Below are 27305 nucleotides of genomic sequence, written 5' to 3'. Positions count from 1 at the left end.
TACATAAGACTATGTAACATAGCAGAGCTAATACAAGAGTATGGCTTATTTTCCAACCCCTATTTAAACATAGCAGATAATACATAAGACTACGTAACATAGCAGGGGTGAACTCGTTCCCTTTTATGAGCATATTTTTCAATCCCTATTTGAACATAGCAGAAATTATAAAGCAGAGAATACATAAGACTACGTAACATAGCAAGGGTGTATTTGTTCCCTTTTATGATCTCTTTTTCAACCCCTATTTGAACATAGCAGATAATACATAAGACTACGTACTTGTTCCCCTTATTTTACCATAGCAGAGAATACATGGAGACTACGAACACATAGTATAGCAGATAATCTTTAAGAAGTGGACTCGTATGATCACTTTTTCCACCCCTATTTGAACATAGCAGAAATTACGAACACATAGCAGAGCAGATAATACATAAGATTCAATCCCTTTTAAGGGGTGTATTTGTTCTCTTTTATGACAACATTTTCCACTCCTTATTTTACCATAGCAGAAATTACACTGAGACTACCAACACACAACAGAGCAGAGAATACATGATTCACTTTTAAGGGGTGTACTCGTTCTCTTTTATGATCACTTTTCCAACTCCTATTTTACCATAGCAGAAATTACATAAGATTACAAACACATAGCACAAATATTTACATTCCCGATTCGATACGCCTCTTTTAACCGATTTGGATGAAACTCGGATTTTCGGACATGCTGATTACGAATATTATATGTATTTTTACCTGGGTTTTATAATTTATGTGGGATACGCCCTTTCTATGACAATTTTAACCGATTTGGATGAAGCTTGGTATATGGGGGTTCTCGGACATGCTGATTACGAATATTATATTTATTTTTAACTGGGTCTTATACTTTATGTGAGATACGCCCTTCGTGTGACACTTAAAACCCAATCACTCGTAAACGAAGCAACATATTGAGGTGGTGTTTTCACATTTAGTAATAGTTCATCAATCACTGCAAGTTCCAAAATAATGATTATCGAGGTCAAAGGTCAAAATACTTAAAGCCCAAAAACTCGAAAACGGAGCCACATATTGAAGTGGTGTTTCCAAATTTAGTAATAAGTCATCAACTACTACAAGTTTCAAAAATAATGATTATCGAGGTCAAAGGTCAAAATACGGAAAACCCAATCACTCGTAAACGGCGCCACATATTGAGATGGTGTTTCCATATTTAGTAATTGGTCATCAACTGCTACTTGTTCTAAAATAATGATGATCGAGGTCAAAGGTCAAAATACTTAAAACCTAATAACTCGAAAACGGAGCCACATATTGAAGTAGTGTTTCCACATTTAGTAATTGATCATCAACTGCTACAAGTTCCAAAATAATGACCATCGAGGTCAAAGGTCAAAATATTTAAGCCTTAATAACTACTAAACAGAGTCACATACTGAGGTGCTGTTTCCACATTTAGCAATAGAGCATCAGGTACTACATGTCCCAAAATTACTGACCATCGAGGTCAAAGGTTAAAATACTTAAAACCTAATAACTCGGAAACGGAGCCACATATTGAGGTGGTGTTTCCACATTTAGTAATTGGTCATCAACTGCTACAAGTTCCAAAATAATGGTGATCGAGGTCAAAGGTTAAATATTTAAGCTTTAATAACTTTAAACAAAGCCTGTGTGACCTATTCAGTTTTGTACCAAGCAGAGAGAAGTGAAGAGTGAATAAATATGACTGGCTTACTTCGAGAAAGAAAGCAAAGATATGCCATTTTAACTATTTAAACAAACGAAAGGATAAATTTGAATAATCTATTTTATCCAGCTCAGAATTTTATATAATTTTGTACTTCTCAAATAAACTAAAAAACGAAGAAGGATCATTTTAACTAACTCAGAATTTATACCATTTTGTACTACTCCAATAAACGAAGGAATAGAGTATTTAGTTTTATGCCAACCAGAAAAAAAGAAGTGAAGATTAGGTGGATTATTTTCTTCTGTACCAACTGGAAAAGAGAAGAAGAGCTACTTTAACTAGCTCATTATGTACTGTTTAAACAAACGAAAATTGACCATTATGTAACTTTTGAACTACTGAAATGTTCTATTTTTGTATCAATCAGAAAAAACCGAAGAAGGATCATAATTTCTGTAACGAAAGAATAATATCGATGTTCTACTTTTTATACCAACGAGGAAAATGAACTAGCTTAATATACGAAAGAATAAATTTAAGTGACCTATTCAATTTTGAAGCAATGAGAAATGCCATTTTAACTGGCTCACAATTTGAGTGGTCTAAAAAAGGGGAAGAAGGACTATTTTATATACTACTCAAATAAACAATGGAGTATTTAGTTTTATACCACCGAGAAAAAACAAAGAATATTGTACCATTTTGGAGTATTCAAATAAACAAAGGACCTATAATTTGTGTCAACTCTAAAAAAGGGCCATTTTAACTAGCTGAGTATTTTATACCATTTTGTACTTCTCAAATAAACGAAGGAATAAGCGGAAAAAGACCATTTAACTAGCTCAAACACAATTTTAACTAGCGCAGAATTTCTGTAACGCAAAAATTAATTTGGATGGACTAACAAGAAAGAAAGCAAAGATATGCCATATTAACTAACTGAGAATTTTATATCATCTTGTACTATTTAAACAAACGAAGGGATACATTTAAGTGATATATTCCATTTTGTACCAAAGAGAAAATGCCCTTTTAACTAGCTCAGAATTTATAAAAAAGCGAAGAAGGTCCATTTTAACTATTTAAATAAACGAAGGAATATATTTGAGTGGTCTATTCAATTTTATAACAATGAGAAATGCCATTTTTATCTATTTCAGAATTTCTAGTGCATGTTGTATTATTTAAACAAAACGATGGAATAAATTTGAGAAAGCGAATATGGACTCAGAATTTTATATCATTTTGCAATACTCAAATTTGGATGGATTATTTAGTTTTGTACCAAGCAGAAACAAAGGTATAAATTTGTACTAACCAGAAAAGCGAAGACATTTATTGAGGTGTCCTATTTCCTTTTGTACCAACGAGAACCATTTTAACTGGCTTAGAATTTTATACCTTTTTGTAAAATTTGTACCAAACCAAAAAAGCAAGGAAATACCATTTTAAATAGCTCAGCATGTTATAACTTTTTTGTGCTTTTGGTCTACCCAATTTCTTGACCATGTTGTACTATTTAAACAAACAAAAGAATAAATTTGTGTGACCTATTCACTTTTGTAGCAAGCAGAAAAAGGAAAGAACTAACATTTTGTACTAATCAAATTTGAGTGGCCTATTTAGTTTTGTCCATTGTAACTAACTCAAACAAACGAAAGAATAAATTTGAGTAGCTTAAGCAAATAAGGTCAATTTGTACCTTTTTGTGCTATTAAAATAAACGAAGGGTTAAATTTGAGTGACCTATTCAATTTTGTACCAAGTAGAAAAAGTTGAAGAATGAATAAATTTTGTTTGCAATTAAAAAAGCGGAGAAGGTCTATTTTTAAATAGTTCAATATTTATGTACATTTTGTACTACTAAAATAAACGAAGGAATAAATTTTGATGTTCTACTTTCTGTACCAACCAGAGAAAAAAACAAAGATAGACCATATTCTACTACCCAAACAAACGAAGGAATAAGCTCAGAATTTCTATACCTTTTGTGCTATTCAAATAAACGAAGGAATAAACCTATTCACTTTATAGCAAGCAGAAAAAAGCCCCTTTTGGTTTTGTATCAACCACGAAGGTCCACTATAACAAGCTCGGTATTTTTATACCATTTTGTATTACTCTGATAAATTTGGGTGGTCTATTTCATTTTTTGTAACAATCAGAAGAAAAGCTCAGAGTTTTATACCTTTGTGAATGATTAAAATAAACGAGTGGTTCATTTATAGTGGTGCTACATTTTGTATATCTTTGTGTCATCCAGATCAGTTTATTTATTTCTTTTAAAGAAAACAATACACTACTTTCACTGACAATTCAGCTGCCAGAGTCCAATGTTTGTAATCTATTAAATTCTTAATATTACAATACTACAAAGTGATCCATTTATAAAATAATATAGCTAACAGTTCAATTCTCTGTAACCCTTTGTAATTTTAGACCTAATGTGTTCGTCTATTCATACACAATCAAATGCATATGCTACAGTTTGCTCAGCGTTCATTTACAGAGTTAAATAATTGCTTATCTTTCTCTAAAAACATTTCTACTATTTCTTTGATATAATAATGACACTCTGTAATGTATTCATATACAAGATTAAATTTTTTCTCCAAAGTATAAGTGTTCTTACTATTACAACCTTTAAAGTGCTTCTTTAAATAAAGTTTATAGATTTTCTCTCTCATTTCACGTTTAATTAAGATCTTCCACACCTTTTGTAATAATTCGTAATCATACTGCAGCAAACAGTTGTGATCTTTTTCATTTTCATTATGTTCAGAACATGCTTCACATAATAATACTGAATTTGGAGTACTCAATAAATAATTGTATAACACATGTATCACTAATACTTTCAGTAGTACACCCGCACTCATTAGCTTCCACTTCAAAACAGGTAATATTTGAAACACTGTCATCATCACTTTCCGCGAGTATTTCATCATTATATCTATTATAGCGTCTAAAATAATACACTTCTATTTCTTGTGTTGGATATATGATTCTCACTTTATCACGTAATTCATCCGGCAAATAGGGGTCAGACGGGTGAATTAACAGTATAGGTTTTTCGTTTTCACGCTGAATTTCTTTTTCTCTAGGTGAAACATAAAAAATCTCCATGCTAGTCATTTTTTCTGCTCTTCAGCAAAAACAAATCAAGTGTGATACATCTATTTATATATCTACAATAAAGCACTCTATGCATTCTCTGTGTTTAATAATATGTTTCAAGCAATACAAAGAAACAATTCGTTAATATAACATCATGATGTATGTTCTATTATTTTCCAAATATACTCCATAAACCTATGTTCCATTATAATAAAATACATAAATGCAAAAATATATATTTGAAGTTTCATATAATTTACCTTAGACGGGGAAAGAAAGTTTAAAAAACATAATTGAATCGTTGTGCAATAGGCACTACCTTAAGACCCTCACTATACTAGCAATACAAATGTTAGGTAACGCATTCGTAAGGTTGCTTAAATATCTGCAGCAATCTTTATAGATGCTGTGGAACATGAAACTTTGAAAACTTTTCTTTTCCTTGATGAGCTGATTCTTATTTAGATATGATTCCTTCTGCTGTGAACAAAAATGGCCATGCATGCTGTTATTATTTGTCGTCCTTCATCAGTTTTCTTTAGTACGCTTATTCCTATGGAGTCTGTTCTACACAATTAAGTTATAATTCAATTATGACGTAATTCTGGTTTGTTAAATCTCACATTCAAATATTTTATGAGCCTTACTTACTGACGGGAGAGGCAATTTAAATTGTGATCAGGATGACACAAAGATATACAAAATGTAGCACCACAATAAATGAACCACTCTTTTATTTTAATCATTCACAAAGGTATAAAATTCTGAGCTTTTCTTCTGATTGTGACAAAAAATGAAATAGACCACCCAAATTTATCAGAGTAATACAAAATGGTATAAAAATACCGAGCTTGTTATAATGGACCTTCGTGGTTGATACAAAACCAAAAGGGGCTTTTTTCTGCTTGCTATAAAGTGAATAGGTTTATTCCTTCGTTTATTTGAATAGCACAAAAGGTGTAGAAATTCTGAGCTTATTCCTTCGTTTGTTTGGGTAGTAGAATATGGTCTATCTTTGTTTTTTTCTCTGGTTGGTACAGAAAGTAGAACATCAAAATTTATTCCTTCGTTTATTTTAGTAGTACAAAATGTACATAAATATTGAACTATTTAAAAATAGACCTTCTCCGCGTTTTAATTGCAAACAAAATTTATTCATTCTTCAACTTTTTCTACTTGGTACAAAATTGAATAGGTCACTCAAATTTAACCTTTCGTTTATTTTAATAGCACAAAAAGGTACAAATTGACCTTATTTGCTTAAGCTACTCAAATTTATTCTTTCGTTTGTTTGAGTTAGTTACAATGGATAAAACTAAATAGGCCACCCAAATTTGATTAGTACAAAATGTTAGTTCTTTCCTTTTTCTGCTTGCTACAAAAGTGAATAGGTCACACAAATTTATTCTTTTGTTTGTTTAAATAGTACAACATGGTCAAGAAATTGGGTAGACCAAAAGCACAAAAAAGTTATAACATGCTGAGCTATTTAAAATGGTATTTCCTTGCTTTTTTGGTTTGGTACAAATTTTACAAAAAGGTATAAAATTCTAAGCCAGTTAAAATGGTTCTCGTTGGTATCCTCGTCGCCATAAGTGCCTTTACATCGCAGTGACGGGTATGTGACCGCGCAGTACTCCAAGGAAGGGATGGTTGTATAAGAATTTGTGATTAATTTTGAAGAGTTTTTATTTTGACTAGGGAATTAACATAGGTGAAGGGAGTAAAGACACAGATTTGAAGCATCAGTTCACTGCTATTGAAGCATCAGTGCACGAAAAGATTCGTATTCTCAGTTTTTCTATTTATTGTTTTATATGTTAAGTTAAACACCACAATATGTATCACTGATATCGCAGATCGTATTATTTTTTAAAATCGTGTTTGTAACCTATTGTCAAAACATTCACCTCCAGACATGATGTAGAGAGAAGAGAAAGAGATACGACATCTGTAATATATGTATATGTGATTCACTAAGTAACTGTAGAAATTAGTTAAAGGACAGATAAGAGAGCGAAAAGGAGCTCTAGAAGTCTGAACTTTTTAGAAACGTCCTAGATAGGTGAAAATATAGTTAAAAATTGCCAAAGGTATCATGTAAATTACCTCTCTTTTCTTATATTCTAGTATACTTTTCCTTTCACATCCAAACATCTCTATTCAGAATTACGAGATAAAGGTGGAGAGAGAAACTTTCCCATTTCAAGAATTATATCAGGAAAAAAATCTTTTGACTTAGACTAGATTCGAACTCGCAACCCTTGCATCCATGGCTCAGCGCTCTACCGATTGAGCTAACAACTACTGTTGGAAAAGCCAGATTTCTACAACTACCAGTTGCTGAATGGTGTGTATTAACCAAGTTTGCCGAGATAATTGCTTCATATAGCTATAATAATAATAATAATAATAATAATAATAATAATAATAATAATAATAATAATAATAATAAAGCAGAAGAAGAACAGAATCTAAAAAGTCACATATGTTAAAAGTTTGACGTGCAGAGTAAGTCCTAATATGAGATTTTATTAATTACATATAATAAATGTAAGCGTGGTTTATTCGTGTGTGCTACTCAAACTGCGCAACTCACTACCTAGTCCCATAAGGGTTGTACGCTTATGGTACAGTAGCCTTGCGTCCTCCAACCGTGAAGAATGTTTCTGTTTGAACCTATGCGTGCCCAAAGAGGAAGGAGATTGAAAGAAAGAAAAGTGGTTTAGAAGCGTGTCTTTCAGCTACTACTCTATACAAGACGTGCATCTACGACTTAACGTGGAACCCGAACCACACGACTCCTGACGGGAATCGAAACCCATATCACCTCTAGTTCTATCATGGGAGACACAGGAACATGTAAAGATAATCGAAAATTTCTTCTATCTTTCTGATAAAGAAAACAAAGTTGATACCAGATATAAATAACGAAAAAACATATGAATTTAAATGTAAAATTTGAGTCCAAAATACCCACTTATAAACAACTGCTGAATTTTAGAAAATAAAGACATGTAAATTGAAGTTATGTGATTAACTTGGAGCTTCAAAAACCAACACCCAGAAACCGCCGTGTAAAGTCTAACTGATGCAAATTTTTTTTATTGCATAACTTGCTTTCGTCTAGGCGGGAGTCCGCTCCCAGACGCTTGCATTTGCTCTTTCTCCGACCTCTCACTTCTCATATCCCTAAGACCTCTGATCTTAAGTGGTTTCGAGATATGGCTATCTTATTGTAACAATTTCAACTCCCAACTTTGACTTCCTGCTGTTTTTCTTCTAACCGTAATATATATACTCTTAAGGGATTTTGGAATATGGCCAATCTATTTTACCAATTACAATTTAAACCTTTTTTTTTCTAAGGAAAAATGAAAAAACGCAGAAACATGTCTTTAATTGTTTTACTTACAAAACCTAAACACCAATTTTCATTCCCGGTGGGAGCTCATGTATTTCGAATTCCACGTTAATCAGTAGGTTAACGTTTCATATAGCTTCGCTACTGAATGGGACGTTAAACTCAAAATCAACTCAACCAATTTTCATGTCAATAACCTTAACGATTTTCGAGTTATGACCATCCAATTATAACAATTGTAACTTTACCCTATTTTCTTCCTTTCTAGGGCAAATATCATAAAAACGCTTACATACATATCTAATTATTTTAAATGAGAAGTCCATATACCAAATTTCATGTCGTTAACACTCAAAGATTCCAAGGTATGGGCATTTTAAGATAATTGCCACTCCTCTTTCTCCCTTTTCCCTTCAAATTTCCAACTATTCTTCTTTTAGTGGAACCTTACATTACAAATCATATGCCCTTTCTAAACTTCAAGTTTCTAGCTTAAGCGGTTTGGCCTAGCGTTGATCAATCAGCCAGCCAGAACTTATTTTATATAGAAAGATACATAATAAAGCAAATTAATGACAAAAATATTACTACAAAAGCAATATAGCAAAGAACTCATATACTGTGTTAAAATATGTAGATATCCATTCATTTGGTAAATTTCATAAAACTAAGGGCACAAGCTTAGCGTACGTGCGTTTGGCGTGGGAGGCCAAAGTTCGATTCCCGGTGGGAGCTCATGTGATTCGGATTCCACGTTAACCAGTAGGTCTACATATCATATAGCCTCGCTGCTGAACGGGATGTTAAACTCAAAATCAGCTCAGCTCTGCTGAGGGCATAAGCAGCGTGGACCTACGGCTTTTTGGGTCCAACCACAGATGACAAAATTACACTCCTATTGCTTTACAATTGCTGTAAATCTCCCTGCTTTGGAAATGAACGGAACTTGACATTCGCTTCACCAACTTTTCTATTTTGTGTGTTCATTTTAAAGCCGTACACAGCGCATGAGGGCATTGCTAAAGTTTTCAAAGTCAATGTAAGAAATACAGATGAGTTCTATTTACACAATGTGTACAGTAGAAAATATTCAATAATATTCCACATAGAAAATATCATACACAACAGTGTGTAAGAAATTCATCAAATGTTTAAAAATCAAAGAAAACGTACTTCAACACAAATGCAATTAAAACCTGACTCTGAGAGCGCAATAATGTTATCTTGTTCGAAGGGTCAGTGATTTTGTGCCGAACAGGCTGAGCGTGGGCTTACCCTGCCTTATGTTTCGCAACATTACTCTTGGTCAGGTGGTTTATTGCTTGTGCCTTTAGGTATTTGCCCTAAAGCTATACAGCGAATTGTGTGCGTTCTTCCTTCCCTGCCCCTCGCTGGCGAAAATATTATTTGCTTTTCATGCATTAGGATAAGGGGCAAGACAGCTTGCGACCTTGGAAGGGAGCTTCAAGCAACCTTGGGAAGGGAGTAACATATAAAATGATCGAAAACGACAACCGGTGTTCATGTAGAGTTCATAGTTTCGAGGTCGCTGAGATGGTTAGGCGTAAAGCTATCAGCTATTTTCTGTTAGTGATTTCTTCATATAACCAAGTTAACGAATCAGTGATAGAACGTTCACCTCTGGTGCTTGGGGTCACGGGTTCGATCCCAGTCCCCGCCAAGTGAACTTTGTGTTGGATAAACACAGTGTGCATGGGTTTTCTCGGAGTTCTCCCGTTTCCTCCCACTTTCTTCATTCCACCATTTCATTCATTATTCATCATCACCGTCTCCTTTAGCCTAACCGGCATAACCGCGGGACGTAAAACTCAAAGATTTCATTTCATTTCATTTTCAAGTTAACGAACCTTGACTTACCTGCGTACAGTGATTGGTTAGTGTTTCCTCGATGGCTATTTTTACTTTTTCCATGATCATCCCATACCATACAGTATTTTTTATGTTTTGAAAAAGCTTGATTCTATCAATTCGTTAAACAACAATGTTTCTTTTTTTTCTAATCATGTTTCTTAGTATTATCCTCTTCATTCTAACTAATTTAAATATTTTCAATAATTCAGAATTTAGACTAAAAAATGTTACAATGATCAAGAATTGTATAAGAAGAGGACTCTTCATTTCTAATCATTGTCATAACCGGAAGGGAAAGCTTTAAAAAAATTGAAATAACTTAGCAGACGTAGAAAATCGACGGAAATAATAAACATCAACTATTAGTTGACTCTTAGAAGTATAGTATATAGTTCTCAACCCAAGTAGAAGATGCACTCTTTGCTTCATGAAAATAATAAACATTTTCCAAAAATGATTACAGAAAAGTAATTTCATGACATTTACTGAGCGAACGTAGGTTACTGGTTAGCGTTGACCTTTGTAATTGGGAGTCTCCAGGTTCAAATTTCGATACGAGGCATCCTGACTAGTGATTTTGCAGTACCACTGGGCGAATACCGGGATACTTTTAATACATAAGCTTTGGGAAATTTTCTTGAAAACTTTGTTCTTATGTTGTTAATGTTTCAGTGTGAAATGGCATTTTGCTGCATGGAAAATATTTTTAGTAAACAAAATATAGTAGATGAATGGTTAGTATAAGGGACTCCTACTTGTTTTCTTTAGGTTCAAATCCCGACTGTTCTTATTGATTTTTTCTTTTAGTTACGCTCATATGTTGCGCTCCAGAAGTTCAATTTTGAATTAAATGTAGTCGCAGCTAGTTTAAACTGAAATTATTTTCAAAACTTTTTGCTATTATATGTTTTTGTTTTACTTGCGATGTTTCAACTTTGATATTAGATCTTAGACCTTAATGTAACTCATTTTTCTACGTCATATTATGATGAATGTTTTCACAACAACGATAGTCGGGCGGTAATACAGAATTCCATTGTTACTGCAGGGCCGGACCTTGAATCCTGCGAACTACGCGTTCGCAGGAGGCGCCAGGTGAACAGGGCACCAAATTAGAAAAATGAATTTTGTTTTAAATGTAAATATTCATTTTAAAAATGTTATGATGAAAAATTTTCCTCATATAGCTTCGAATAAATATTGTACAGACTGAGATACAGGTAAAATACATCAAAAGGACAATAAAGTCGAATCTTCGCTTGGTTGGCTGTAAAACACCCCTTTACAAATGAAATGGACTCGCACATCAATTTCTTGCTGTATTGTACTGTGGAGTTACAACCACAGTTATTTGCTCAATTATCAGTTCTTTACTGAAAGAATGTGGGGATAGCACTTTGCATGGCAAGAGAGAAAGTACGTGGGGATCTGAGCAGTACAGCGCTGAAGTAATTAATTGGGGATGAATGAAATAAAATGCATGTTTTCTAATAGAAGAAATCACAGAGACACAAAGGTTAGGAAAGGAAAGGGTTTTACTGTACCTCAGCCATTTCGATATGATGAGCCTCTTCAAATATCGGGTGAAGCCTTATCCTCCAATTCGTTGAGTATTTCCGTCTGGTATCGATCCCGGACCTCACGTTCGAGAGTGAAGAACCTCTCGACCTCAGGGCAACAGCTCCCAGATGTCCTGGCCTCTTCAGAATGACACCTCTGTCATGCAATGGTTGGTGAGGGCCCAGGCGTGCCGACCGTCTTTCAATTGCTGCTACGACGACTCTTCTGAATAGGGGTCCAAAGTGTGTTTCTGGCGGCTTCTGTCACACTTCTCACCTCGAGGGTCCCGTGTCCCCTGGTTTTGTTCTACTTCTTTGCTTTCGGTTCTTCCTGGTGCTCCGCACGTGGGTGACCAGCTCATCACAATTATCTTGGTCAATAGGGAAGTTTGTTAATTGCTGAAACGGCGTGGCTGAGCTTGTTTTGATGAAGTTACGGAAACTAGGAAGAGAATGGTAAGCATGAATTTGTATTGGGATGAGGTGACAACATAGGGAAGTCTCTTCTTTATTATTTAATAATTACAATTTCTTGTTTGAAGAACAATAACAACATACAGGGAGAATTCAAAATAGGCGCTAAGCCTGATATCCTCTAGAAATTGATGCCAATGCCACACTCACAAGAGATGCTAGTTTGAGGAAAATTTCCATGGCACAGGATAGATCTTTTAAAGAGGGAAAAGGGATATTTTACGAATATGAGATAAAATCAATGTAAATTTAGCTTTCCAATAGATGTATTAAGCACTATGACCGTAGAGCTAAAGACTGGTATTCTTTCCCCAATCCCACCATATGCACAAAATACAAATATAACAGACTCTTCATTCCTTTCTCAACAGTTAAGGGTTGAGAAAGATCACCGTAAATGAAATGCACATTACCAAAGTTGAAGCAAGCATGGGCACCCAAAAGGGGACGAAAGGGCCAGGCCCCACCTGGCTTACGATAAGTATAATGTATATGTATAATTTCTTAAGATTTTCTTAATACAAATAAAAATACCAAACGTAATATAGTAACGAGGGAGATGACCCCCCTAAAAATATTCTTCGGGCCCCCATGCAAGCAAGTAGGCTTTCTTGTCCATTCGTCCAGGGAGTGGAGCGAATACTAAGAAAAGACGGGCGGTACAAATGGGTTCTTTAAAAATCATTTCTGAGGGAAATTTTAACTTAAGTTCCTAATGACTCACAATCGCTGTCCAGTGCTTAATGCTCACTTTGTTAATATCTATTAGTCATTTGTCATTCGTCAACATTTTCATTTCTACCCTAAGTCATTTTGTTTTTGTTTATATTTTTAATTTATAATGATGTGTGCTTTCACTTTTTAATAGTACTTTGTTTTTCATGTAATAATAATGACCAACAATATAAAACCAAGTGAGCATTTTATCGGAAAAGAAAGCTACAAAACGTGAAAGAAGATAAGAGGCAACCGAAGGCTCTAAAAAGTTTCTTTCGAGTGCTGGACAAAATTAGACAAATATTGAGGTGGGGAGTTGTCAATATCAGTCACTGTTAACGAAGCATTTGCAGGTCGACATTCTTTTGAAGCTGACAAATTTATTTTAACCTGATTGCAGTAATTTAATTGTTGAATTAAAATGGAACGATAAGGTCATTTCGGTTACGGGTCTGAATTAAATTTCATGTATTTCAAAATTTGTTTGAATACAATTAGTTTTCACGTGGCATATAAGTATAGAACTTGAAAGGATAAAATCGAAAGCGACGAAAGGTAATTTGGATGACAAGTATTATTTTCAGTACACTCACTTTCAATCACAGCAGCGTATACAGATGCTCGTTTTATTATGACAGATAACAATAATTATTAATCCATTCTCTGCCAATAAATTTAGATGGAGCAATATTTTAAATTAGTAATAATTCTAATGCAAAGTAGAGTTTTGATTATTAGTTACTTGTGTTCAGGGATGTAACGACATAGGTGCTACGGATGCGCAAGGGGCAAGGTCGAGACAGAAATTTCCAGACAAAATTCGAGTCGAGACACGGCTCTTCCAATAGAGAAATATACATTTTTCGAGTCGAGCCATCACTTTTACAGCACATTTTCGAGACGAGACAGCCACAAATCTTGTATCGTGCGCATCCCTAATAGGTGCAGTTTTCTATTCACAAAACATCTTCCGGGGGGCACACTTAGTAGGGCCACTGCTGGTACTCTTTTATTTATTATTATATTATAGACGTATTATTTTGATCTCCTCCCGGGGGGAGTGTCCCCCTAAAATATGTGTGGACGAAACATTGAACAGGCAGTCTGAGAGTCTGGATCCCCCAATTAGCATAATTTCAGGGGGCAAATACACAAAATTATTTGCATTTTGTAGGCTATTCCGAAAAAATCTTCGGACCTCAATGGGTGCATCATTACTTGTGTTTACATTGTGTTACTGCCTGATTTCGAACGTCTATGTTGGAAAGAAACATGAAAGAATTGAATTGTTCTATAGGCATAAGGGGTCCTGAAAAGAATTTTTGCGGAGAAACATGATTTTAAAGTTCTGCCACTGATCGGGGACAAATTACATATAAATTAAGACACACTTTTGTCATTTGTTGTGTATTGAACTAGTTTAACTAAAATTAATAAAGAATTATTTGAAATCAAGTATATCTCAAGAACGATTAAATGGACTAGCTTTGATGGCCATTGAAGATGACATTCTGAATGAAATTGATATGGATGCAATAATAAGAGATTTTGCCAAATTGAAAGCCAGAAAAGTGTCTTTATAACATGAACTTTACAGTAACAAAGAAAACGAGAAATTAAGCTAATTACCATATTTGTATCACTAGAAAACACTATTTAAATATGCTTTTAATGAAGTGTAAGAGCATATCTCTTTGTCAAAATCAAACCTGTGATAATGTTAGACTTGAAGCTCATTAGTTTTATTCTATTTCGACTTTTATGTTTCAACTGTATTTGTCAAAATACATCTTAGGTATACATTTTAGTTGTTTCCTGTGCTTATTTAATAATAATAATAATAATAAAAAGATATAAATTATTAAAACTGGAACTTTGGTCATGATTCATCCACAGTTAATTAGGTTTAATTTTGCCATCTTCCTCTAATACTCACTGGAAGACTGAATTATTATATATTGAAGAAATTTGTAATTGTAACAATTATCTGAAGAATTTTTGTCCATTACAGCATTCAATTCTTTTATTATCATATAGGCGGGGCGCCTAAATATTATTTGCTTACAGTTACGAAATGTCTACAACCGCCCCTCTTACTGTTATATATATATATATATATATATATATATATATAGAGAGAGAGAGAGAGAGACAAAGTTTTGACTCAGAAAAAGTACTGTTGAACGTACGATGCTACATGGGCTCCTGGAGGGTGCACAATTTACCCCTAAAAATGCTTTCGATCACTGAAATAAATTCCTGCCTACGCCCCTGTAAAGCAGTAAGAATGTTAGGGACTGATCAGGGGGTAATGCCTCCCTGGAGCAACGACAGTTCCCCAGAAATCATACGTCTGATAGGTCCGGATGTGACACCAGTCTTTGTGTGTTACCACTCTTCCCTCTCAGTGTACTGAAACTTACGTCAAAGGAACTGTTCTGAAATCTTCACCGATTCTCTCCTCTGAAACCACATGCGAATGGGGCCGACCTTGGTCATATACCACATCTGGAATATTACTATTTATGTCAGAGATACCGAAAAATATATATTCGACACAAATATAGGATGTTTTGATTTTATTTTATTTATTTTTTACCTGTCACCCTCCCACTCTGACCTCCATGCCAACCAAGGCTTAACTTCTACCTAAGCAACATCGACAGCGACACTATTCATCTGCGACCACGAAAACTATGATTTCGATACTAATATTGTTCATATTTGACTACTTTTACATGTTCCTTCCCCCTTATTACGAATGACTTCAGTGTCTCGCCTCACTGGAGCAATTTCGTCAAACTTAAGTATAGCTATAAACCACCACCTGTAAAATAAATGTGCGGGTGATCTTTTTCGGAGAGGAATTCATTAGCTGCTTTTCCAATGTGGTGGCTTTATTCGCTTCCCATGCTAAAGATTGCCAAAGAGCTCAACTTTATTTGCACCACTGTGCTATGAATATAGATTTTAATGGCATTTACTTTACTGAATTCTCGCTTAGGTGTTGCTCCCGTCACAGGAAAAGTGAGATAATGTTATAAATGAGTAGGGATACAAACAAATACGGAAAACTATTAGCAATGACACCACTCGAAATGAGTTTTTGCAATATAATGAGGCAGTATTTTATTCGAATGTGAAGGAAATCATTGCGTAAATTGTCCCTTCCCCTCCTTAGAAGGCTAAGCTACAATACATATCTAATAATTTTGAATTAGAAATATATGCATCGAGTTTCATATCCTTAACTTTAAGGTGTCCTGAGTTAAGTAAATGAATAAACTTCCTGCTAACGAAAGAGTAAAGCTTTGGGCTTTAATAGTATCGGGAGTGTAATTATGCATTTCAGTAACCCCGAAAGCTATTGAATAGCCACTCATATATTTCAATTAGGAATTTTTAATTTTCACCCCTCCTATTAAACCTCCATACAGATAATGCTAAAATTTGATGTGAACGATATAGAGGGTATCATACATAATTCATGCACTCAAAAGCTATGGATTTAACATTAATATCGTTCATTTTCGATTATTTTTACATGTTCCTGTGTCTCCCATGATAGAACTAGAGGTGATACGGGTTTCGATTCCCGTCAGGAGTCGTGTGGTTCGGGTTCCACTTTAAGTCGTGGATGTACGTCTTGTATAGAGTAGTAGCTGAAAGACACGCTGAACTCTATATCACCTCGCCTCGTGAGATATTCTACGTTTGCATAATTTCTAAACCACTTTTCTTTCTTTCAATCTCCTCCTTCCTCTTAGGACACGCATAGGTTCAAACAGAAACATTCTTCACGGTTGGAGGACGCAAGGCTACTGTACCATACGCGTACAACCCTTATGGGACTAGGTAGTGAGTTGCGCACTTTGAGTAGCACGCACGAATAAACCACGCTTACATTTATTATATATAATTAATAAAATCTCATATTAGGACTTACTCTGCACGTCAAACTTTTAACATATGTGACTTTTTAGATTCTGTTCTTCTTCTACTTTATTATTATTATTATTATTATTATTATTATTATTATTATTATTATTATTATTATTATTATTATTATTATTATTATTATTATTATTATTATAGCTATATGAAGCAATTATCTCGGCAAACTTGGTTAATACACACCATTCAGCAACCGGTAGTTGTAGAAATCTGGCTTTTCCAACAGTAGTTGTTAGCTCAATCGGTAGAGCGCTGAGCCATGGATGCAAGGGTTGCGAGTTCGAATCTAGTCTAAGTCAAAAGATTTTTTTCCTGATATAATTCTTGAAATGGGAATGCTTCTCTCTCCACCTTTATCTCGTAATTCTGAATAGAGATGTTTGGATGTGAAAGAAAAAGTATACTAGAATATAAGAAAAGAGAGGTAATTTACATGATACCTTTGGCAATTTTTAACTATATTTTCACCTATCTAGGACGTTTCTAAAAAGTTCAGACTTCTAGAGCTTCTTTTCGCTCTCTTATCTGTCCTTTAACTAATTTCTACAGTTACTTAGTGAATCACATATACATATATTACAGATGTCGTATTTCTTTCTCTTCTCTCTACATCATGTCTGGAGGTGAATGTTTTGACAATAGGTTACAAACACGTTTTTTAAAAAAATAATACGATCTGCGATATCAGTGATACATATTGTGGTGTTTAACTTAACATATAAAACAATAAATAGAAAAACTGAGAATACGAATCTTTTCGAGCACTGATGCTTCAATAGCAGTGAACTGATGCTTCAAATCTGTGTCTTTACTCCCTTCACCTATGTTAATTCCCTAGTCAAAATAAAAACTCTTCAAAATTAATCACAAATTCTTATACAACCATCCCTTCCTTGGAGTACTGCGCGGTCACATACCCGTCACTGCGATGTAAAGGCACTTATGGCGACGAGGATACAAAAGGAAATAGGACACCTCAATAAATGTCTTCGCTTTTCTGGTTAGTACAAATTTATACCTTTGTTTCTGCTTGGTACAAAACTAAATAATCCATCCAAATTTGAGTATTGCAAAATGATATAAAATTCTGAGTCCATGTTCGCTTTCTCAAATTTATTCCATCGTTTTGTTTAAATAATACAACATGCACTAGAAATTCTGAAATAGATAAAAATGGCATTTCTCATTGTTATAAAATTGAATAGACCACTCAAATATATTCCTTCGTTTATTTAAATAGTTAAAATGGACCTTCTTCGCTTTTTTATAAATTCTGAGCTAGTTAAAAGGGCATTTTCTCTTTGGTACAAAATGGAATATATCACTTAAATGTATCCCTTCGTTTGTTTAAATAGTACAAGATGATATAAAATTCTCAGTTAGTTAATATGGCATATCTTTGCTTTCTTTCTTGTTAGTCCATCCAAATTAATTTTTGCGTTACAGAAATTCTGCGCTAGTTAAAATTGTGTTTGAGCTAGTTAAATGGTCTTTTTCCGCTTATTCCTTCGTTTATTTGAAAAGTACAAAATGGTATAAAATACTCAGCTAGCTAATATGGTTCTTCTTTGTTTGGTATAAAAAGTAGAACACCCAAATTTGTTCTTTCGTTCATTGGAGTAGTACAAAGATACCTTCGATTTTTCTGGTTAGTACAAAAAAACAGGCCACTCAAAATTGTTCCATCGTTGGTTTAAATAGTACAAAAAGATACAGACATTCTCAGTTTGTTAAAATGGGCCTTCTTCGGTTTTTTCTCTGGTCTCACTCATATTTGTGCCTTCGTTTATTAGACTAGTTTAAAAAGGTGTTTTTTGCTTTTTCCTTTTGTTTGTTGAAATAATACAGAATGGTATAAAATATTCAGCTAGTTAAAATGGCCCTTTTTTAGAGTTGACACAAATTATAAGTCCTTTGTTTATTTGAATACTCCAAAATGGTACAATATTCTTTGTTTTTCTCGGTGGTATAAAACTAAATACTCCATTGTTTATTTGAGTAGTATATAAAATAGTCCTTCTTCCCCTTTTTTAGACCACTCAAATTGTGAGCCAGTTAAAATGGCATTTCTCATTGCTACAAAATTGAATAGGTCACTTAAATTTATTCTTTCGTATATTAAGCTAGTTCATTTTTTCTCGTTAGTATAAAAAGTAGAACATCGAAATTATTCTTTCGTTACAGAAATTATGATCCTTCTTCGGTTTTTTCTGATTGATACAAAAATAGAACATTTCAGTAGTTCAAAAGTTACATAATGGTCAACTTTCGTTTGTTTAAACAGTACATAATGAGCTAGTTAAAGTAGTTCTTCTTCTCTTTTCCAATTGGTACAGAAGAAAATAATCCACCTAATCTTCACTTCTTTTTTTCTGGTTGCATAAAACTAAATACTCTATTCCTTCGTTTACTGGAGTAGTACAAAATGATATAAATTCTGAGTTAGTTAAAATGATCCTTCTTCGTTTTTTAGTTTATTTGAGAAGTACAAAATTATATAAAATTCTGAGCTGGATAAAATAGATCATTCAAATTTATCCTTTCGTTTGTATAAATAGTTGAAATGGCATATCTTTGCTTTCTTTCTCGAAGTAAGCCAGTCATATTTATTCCTTCTTCACTTCTCTCTGCTTGGTACAAAACTGAATAGGTCACACAGGCTTTGTTTAAAGTTATTAAAGCTTAAATATTTAACCTTTGACCTCGATCACCATTACTTTGGAACAAGTAGCAGTTGATGACCAATTACTAAATATGGAAACACCACTTCAATATGTGGCTCTGTTTTCGAGTTATTGGGTTTTAAGTATTTTGACCTTTGACCTCGATAATCATTATTTTTGAAACTTGTAGTAGTTGATGACGTATTACTAGATTTGGAAACAGCACCTCAATATGTGGATCCATTTTCGAGTTATTAGGTTTTAAGTATTTTGACCTTTGACCTCGATAATCATTATTTTTGAAACTTGTAGTAGTTGATGACCAATTACTAAATGTGGAAACACCACTTCAATATTTGGATCCATTTTCGAGTTATTGGGTTTTAAGTATATTGACCTTTGACCTCAGGACCTCAGGACATGTAGTACCTGATGACCTATTGCTAAATGTGGAAACAGCACCTCAGTATGTAACTCCGTTTAGTAGTTATTAGGGCTTAAATATTTTGACCTTTGACCTCGATAGTCATTATTTTGGAACTTGTAGCAGTTGATGATCAATTTCTAAATGTGGAAACACCACTTCAATATGTGGCTCCGTTTTCGAGTTATTAGGTTTTAAGTATTTTGACCTTTGACCTCGATCATCATTATTTTGGAACAAGTAGCAGTTGATGACCAATTACTAAATATGGAAACACCACTTCAATATGTGGCTCTGTTTTCGAGTTATTGGGTTTTAAGTATTTTGACCTTTGACCTCGATAATCATTATTTTTGAAACTTGTAGTAGTTGATGACGTATTACTAGATTTGGAAACAGCACCTCAATATGTGGATCCATTTTCGAGTTATTGGGTTTTAAGTATTTTGACCTTTGACCTCGATAATCATTATTTTTGAAACTTGTAGTAGTTGATGACCAATTACTAAATGTGGAAACACCACTTCAATATTTGGATCCGTTTTCGAGTTATTGGGTTTTAAGTATATTGACCTTTGACCTCGATGGTCAGTACATTTTTATCATGTACTAGTTGATGACCAATTACTAAATGTGGAAAGAGCATCTCAATATGTGGATCCGTTTGCGAACTATTAGGTTTTAAGTATTTTAACCTTTGACCTCGATGACCACTAATTTTGGAACATGTAGTAGTTGATGACCTATTACTAAATGTGGAAACAACACTTCAATATGTGGCTCCGTTTTCGAGTTATTTTGTTTTAAGTATTTTGATCTTTGACCTCGATAATCATTATTTTGGAACTTGTAGTAGTTGATGACGTATTACTATATTTGGAAACAGCACCTCAATATGTGGATCCATTTTCGAGTTATTGGGTTTTAAGTATTTTGACCTTTGACCTCGATGGTCATTATTTTGGAACTTGTAGTAGTTGATAACCAATTACTAAATGTAAAAACACCACCTCAATATTTGGCTCCGTTTCCGGGTTATTAGGTTTTAGGTATGTTGACCTTTGACCTCGATGGTCATTATTTTGAAACTTGCAGTGATTGATGAACTATTACTAAATGTGGAAACACCATCTCAATAGGTTGCTTCGTTTACGAGTGATTGGGTTTTAAGTATTTTGACCTTTGACCTCGATAATCATTATTTTAGAACTTGTAGTAGTTGATGACGTATTACTAGATTTGGAAACAGCACCTCAATATGTGGATCCATTTTCGAGTTATTTGGTTTTAAGTATTTTGACCTTTGACCTGGATGGTCATTATTTTGGAACTTGTAGTAGTTGATGACCAATTACTAAATGTGAAAACACCACCTCAATATTTGGCTCCGTTTCCGGGTTATTAGATTTTAGGTATGTTGACCTTTGACCTTGATGGTCATCATTTTGAAACTTGCAGTGATTGATGAACTATTAGACCTACTAAATGTGGAAACACCATCTCAATAGGTTGCTTCGTTTGCGAACTATTAGGTTTTAAGTATTTTAACCTTTGACCTCGATGACCACTAATTTTGGAACATGTAGTAGTTTATGACCTATTACTAAATGTGGAAACACCACTTCAATATCTGGCTCCGTTTTCGAGTTATTTGGTTTTAAGTATTTTGACCTTTGACCTCGATAATCATTATTTTGGAACTTGTAGTAGTTGATGACGTATTACTATATTTGGAAACAGCACCTCAATATGTGGATCCATTTTCGAGTTATTGGGTTTTAAGTATTTTGACCTTTGACCTCGATGGTCATTATTTTGGAACTTGTAGTAGTTGATGACCAATTACTAAATGTGAAAACACCACCTCAATATTTGGCTCCGTTTCCGGGTTATTAGGTTTTAGGTATGTTGACCTTTGACCTCGATGGTCATTATTTTGAAACTTGCAGTGATCGATGAACTATTACTAAATGTGGAAACACCTCCTCAATAGGTTGCTTCGTTTACGAGTGATTGGGTTTTAAGTGTCATACAAAGGGCGTATCCCACATAAACTATAAGACCCAGGTAAAAATAAATATGATATTCGTAATCAGTATGTTCGAAAACCCCCATATACCGAGTTTCATCCAAATCGGTTACAATTGTTATACAAAGGGCGTATCCCACATAAACTATAAGACCCAGGTAAAAATAAATATGATATTCGTAATCAGTATGTTCGAAAACCCCCATATACCGAGTTTCATCCAAATCGGTTACAATTGTTATACAAAGGGCGTATCCCACATGAACTATAAGACCCAGGTAAAAAGAATTCTTTGCTATGTTAAAACGAGTACATCCCCTTTGCTATGTAATCTGCTATGTCCGTAGCCTCTGTGGGAAATAGGGTTGAAAAAAGGGAACAAGTAAATCCCCATTATTTTCTAGTTTTTGCTGTGTTCGAATAGGGGTTGGAAATGATGCTTATAAAAGAGAATGAGTCTACCCCTAAAATGAACTATGTTCAAATAGGGTGGAAAAATAAGCTCATAAAAGAGCACGAATACACCCCTAAAATGGGCTCATAAAAGGGAACGAAGTGTTACATAATTTCTGCTCTCATAAAAGAGAACGAGTACACCCCTCAAATGGACTATGTTCAAATAGGGGTGGAAAAATAGGCCAACTGCTATGTATTCTTACTATGTTAAAATAAGGGTTGGAAAATATGCTCATAAAAGAGAATAAGTCCACCCCTAAAATGGACTATGTTTAAATAGAGGTGGACTTCGCTATGTTTCGTAGTCTCTGTGTGATTTCTATTATGTTAAAATAAGGGTTGGAAAATAAGACATGCTCCTTTATTAGCTGTGCTATGTACGAGTATTATCTGTTCTGCTGTGTGTTCATAGTCTCAGTGTAATTTCTGCTATGTTAAAATAGGGGTGGAAAATATGCTCATAAAAGGAAACTAGTTCATCCCTAAAAAGTGCTCATAAAAGGGAAAGAATACACCCCTGCTATGTTTCGTAGTCTCTGCTATGGGGTTGAAAAAGTGATTATAAAAGGAAACGAGTCCACCCTTTCTCTGCTATGCTATGTGTTCATAGTCTCCATGTATTCTCTGCTATGATAAAATGTTCAAATAGAGGTTGAAAAAGTAATCATAAAAGAGAACGAATACACCCTTGCTATGTTACGTATTCTTATGTATTATCTCCTCTTCTATGTGTTCGTAATCTTATGTAATTTAGGGGTTGGAAAATATGCTCATAAAAGAGAATGAATACACCCCTGCTATGTGTTCATAGTCTCTGCTAGGGGTTGAAAAAATAATCATAAAAGAGAACGAATACAGCCCTTCTATGTTTCATATTCTTATCTGTTATCGTGTTACGTAGTCTTATGTATTATCTGCTTTGCTATGTGTTCGTAGGGGTTGGAAAATATGCTCATAAAAGGGAACGAGTTCTCCCCTAAAATGTGCTCATAAAAGAGAACGAGACCCCCTTAAAAGTGGTCATAAAAGGGAATAAATTCACCCCTAAAATGGAGGTCGTAAAAGACTGTAGGTTCACGGTGTAAGGTGCTCAATTTCCCAGGGGCTCCTGAGTTGTTCTATGTTGGCCTAGGTTGTTCCAAATCGATCCATTTTCTACTACTTACATTCTATTTTAGTATATTTGTTTAACCAAGACCAACATGAATGAGCAATTTTCACATGCCTAAATTCTTCCGACAAACGTTCTCACAAAACCATCTATTTTAAACATTTCTTTGTGGTTCTGATTCAAATATACGCGTACATATACACAGCCTTAAAATTTTGAGTAAATTTACATTTTTTCTACGTAGTTTAAATGTTCCTTTCCTCTCTCTCTAAAATTTCATAACCTTTTTATATCATGCCTCGACCCTTATAGCTGTCCACATGGGCGGCGATTAGGGGAGGCAAAGGAGGGCACTTGCACCCCCCCCCACTTTTTTGAAGTAACCCATTAATGTATATAGTTTCATTTGGAAATGTAAAGTGTTTGTATGTATTACTGTTTCATAGAAAAAATGGTGCCATATAATATTTGCCATTGCGTGAGTATATATTGGTTGTTTTCCCGTGAAGTTAAGAAAGCTACAGGAATTGCGTTTTAATTGCCACGGAAAACAACCCCTATTGAAGCACAACAATTCCAGCATACTTTCAATTCAGGAGTATAGAAGCAAAACCTGATAAATCCATTTTTCAATTTTGTCAGGAAACGAAGAAGAAGTGACGCCTTTATGTTTCAGAATTGTTGAACATTTTTTTGTTTAGTGATCAATAATACAAATGAGTGAAATCAACAACTAAACGAAAAAGTTGTTCAGAAATTCTGAAAACATGAGGGCGTCACTTTTTCTTCGTTCCCAGACAAAATTTAAAAACGAATTTAGAAAGTTTTGCTTCTATACAACCTTCTTACAACGGCTCGATATGTTAGTCAGCCGCTTTAAAACTAATTGAGAAAACATTTACAAAAAAGAAAAAAAATCTCAGGGAATTCTGTAATTGCACAAAAACTGACAGTTCCTAAAATGTCTTTTCTTCTTTCTAAGTAAGGAATATTGATTAAAAAGTGAGTAATAAGAAACAACTTCTACCTTTTCCATTGTTTCGTAGTGTAATATACGAGTGAAGTGGTGTGTTTAGGGGTGTACGAGTGTATATACAATTAGGTTTAGTAAATTCAACATCATTCTAGGTTTTAGAATTATTTTGTATAACTAGAGTGTGAAATGATTCTAAGTGTGGTTGTGTTTTGATGTGTTCCAAGAGAGTGAAAACTGCACCTAATGGCAACGAACATGTTTCGAGAAGCTGCACAAGCAAATATTGCTTTAAATGTCGTAGCAAATGTTTGTTATATTTACTGTCTTTCATTTTGTAAGAGTAATAACATTCATTTAATAGCATGTGTGGAATTAAAAATTAAGTTGTTCATTAATCCCCAGTTTTTCAATATAACTTCTACAAAACAAACCTCATTATTCATTACTATGATTAATATTATCCTTTCTATTTATTTGTTTTGTAAATTTGTTATTAAATAATCTGATTACACAATTTTCCAGACAGAATGTTAAGAGAAAAAAATGAAATGAAATTTTTGAGTTTTACGTCCCACGTTTATGACGGCTAGGCTAAAGAAGGCGGTGAAGATGAGAAACACTGTAAATGAAATGGTGGAAAGAAGAAAGTGGGAGGAAACGGGAGAACCCCGAGGAAACCCACGCACACGGTGTTTGTCCACCACAAGGTCCACTTAGCGGGAGCAGGGTTTGAACCAGGGACCCCATGCACCAGAGGTAAACGCTCTACCACTGAGCCACCGCGACCCCCAGAATTTTAAGATGTTCATGAGAAAGTAATCAAATCTCTTCTTACATCTTCGTTGTTTAAGAGTACAAAGGGCTAGTGCCTACTTCTGTTGCTCTTGTCAATTTATTTAATAAAATATGAAATACGATATACGGTATTTTAACCGAAAAAGATTGTATTCTATTAGTTATACAACCTTCCGATAAACAAAGTGTTGGAAACAACCAGGGAAACTAACAGTGATATACCAATATAAAGATCATGTCTTACTCCCCACTCCCCATCCCACCCCACTTTTAACGCCCAATCGCCGCCACTGGCCGTCCATATAAATCACTGAATGTTATACAGTGAAAGTCATAAGTATTCGTACATCGACTGCAATCTATGGTTAAATGCTTGTAGCTCCGATTTTGTTGGAGATAATGAATTGAAACAAACGGCACTGCATTATCCATTAATTTCTTTGTTATTTACAAAACAAACGTTCTGTGAATGCGAAAACATAGACAAATAATGGCAAAAGAAACAAAAATAAACATGATTTTGATGTGTCAAAAGTATTCGTACACTTACGAAACGTCCAGAAGGAAAATGATTGCGCATGATTCAATACTTGGTTGGGTTTCCTTTGACCTTAATTACAGCTAGAAGGCGCTTCGGCATCGAGTGCACCAAACGTCGCGTATCTTCGACTGTTATAGAAGCCCATTCCTCTTCGAGTGCAGTTTGCAAAGAACGTTTTCTCGTAATGCTGCGCTTGCGGAGTTTCTTTTCGAGTAAGTGCCATAAATGCTCAATCGGATTGAGGTCAGGCGATTGAGGAGGAGTAGCCAGTTGCTTTGGCACATTGTACAGTAACCAGAGCTTTGTATTGTGTGCCGTATGTTTGGGATCATTGTCCTGTTGAAATATAAAGTTATCTTGCAGGCCCATTTGATCAGCATTAGGATGTAGATTTTTTTTCACAATGTCAATGTACATATGCTGATCCATAGTACCATCGATAATTGTCAGCTTTCCCACTCCCGAAGCACTCATGCACCCCCAAACTAGCACTTCCCTACCTCTATGCTTGACGGTTGGCCGCAGATTTTTCGGGTCCATCTCTTTATTTGGCTTCTGCCACACCATTTGTCTACCGTCGGAACCAAAAACATTAAATTTACTCTCGTCTGAGAATATCACTTTGTCCCAGAAAGCCACATCTTGGTTCACGTAAGCTTTTGCAAACTGGAGCCGCTTCTTCCTATCCACTTCGGAAACAAAAAATTTCTTTCGAGCAACACTCTCATTATACCCTTGTTTGTTGAAAGCACGACGCACAGTGCTTTCTGAAACTGACATACCTGATTTAGCTGTTTCTGCCACCATCTGCGGAGCACTGATTCTTGGGTTCTTCTTAATTTCGTTCAGTAGTATACGCTCACATCGTCCAGTGATCTTCCTTGGACGTCCATTTCGCGGCATGTTTTTGATTGTATTTGTTTCGCAGTATCGATCTATGATTGACTGCACGGTCGAACGTGGTCTTCCGATAATATCTGATATCTCCCGTAAAGATCTGCAGTCGTTATGAAGCCTTATAATTATTTTTCTTTCTGCTTCTGTTGTCTCTGTCCCTTTTCGACCCATTATGTCTTTCGTCTTGAATCAATCTTTGATCTTGAATGATGTTTCGCGGACCTGTGGTGGTGTTTAGATTTGCAAACCACCAGAGGGTGTTCTAACCGCCATAGGGCGTGATTAACAGCTCGAACAGCTGGACGCTTTTGTCTTTAATTTAAGTGTACGAATACTTTTGACATATCAAAACCATGTTCATTTTGGTTTCTTTTGCCATTATGTGTCTATGTTTTCGCATTCACGGAACGTTTGTTTTGTATATAATAAAGAAATTAATGGAAAATGCAATGCCTTTTGTTTCAATGTTCTATCTCCAACAAAGTCGTAGCTACAAGCATTTAATCATAGTTTACAGTCGGTGTACGAATACTTATGACTTTCACTGTAGGTCAAAGTTCGATAAACTTATGAATGATAATAATTTTCAGTTGTGACGGTTGTGTGTGTTACAGTGAATTTAGAATTAAGTTTGCTACATCAATCCATCAATTAGGA

At 34.6% G+C, this 27305-nt stretch overlaps 1 protein-coding gene across 1 annotated transcript in view; it reads left to right on the top strand.

Annotated features, from left to right (window-relative positions):
• The window catches only part of LOC145682007 (uncharacterized), a 149997-nt gene that overhangs the window by 99498 nt on the left and 23194 nt on the right, over positions 1–27305 (top strand). The window lies entirely within an intron of this gene.

The sequence above is a fragment of the Thermobia domestica genome, chromosome 3 (genome assembly GCF_964235325.1).
Source record: "Thermobia domestica chromosome 3, izTheDome1.hap1.1, whole genome shotgun sequence".
Lineage (NCBI taxonomy): Eukaryota > Metazoa > Arthropoda > Insecta > Zygentoma > Lepismatidae > Thermobia > Thermobia domestica.
Note: the sequence above shows the minus strand (reverse complement) of the source record. Positions and strands in the feature narration are given on the sequence as shown.